The sequence below is a fragment of the Triticum dicoccoides genome, chromosome 5A (genome assembly GCF_002162155.2).
Source record: "Triticum dicoccoides isolate Atlit2015 ecotype Zavitan chromosome 5A, WEW_v2.0, whole genome shotgun sequence".
In the NCBI taxonomy this organism is placed as follows: Eukaryota; Viridiplantae; Streptophyta; class Magnoliopsida; order Poales; family Poaceae; genus Triticum; species Triticum dicoccoides.
In genome coordinates, this window is record NC_041388.1 from 681,109,191 (window position 1) to 681,109,648 (window position 458).

Below are 458 nucleotides of genomic sequence, written 5' to 3' on the forward strand. Positions count from 1 at the left end.
ACCACACTATTGCCGCCCTCGACCTCACCGCCGCCGCCCTCGACCGAGCCCGCCGCCCAGGACCGCCGCCTCCCGATCCCGAGCCCGCCCTCGCCGCCCCTCCGTCGCCGAGCACCTCCCCGCCAACATCTCTCCCTCTGTAAGCCCCCACCCCTCCCCCACCCCCTCTCTCTTTGCTTAGTTAGTAGATGATTTTAGTAGTAGTAGATGTTAATTTAGGGTTCATAGATAATGATTTTTAGAAGTAGTGATGGTAAACTAGTTGTATAATTAGCAGTAGTAGATGTTAATTAGTAGTAGATGTAGTAGTTAGATGTTAATTAGTAGTAGATGTAGTAGTTAGATGTTAATTAGTAGTAGTAGATGTGCTAGTTTCTTTCTATTTATAGTAAGTTTATATTTAGTAAGAACGAGTTGAATTAATAGAACTAGTTAGTAAGAACTTGTTGCTATTTTTT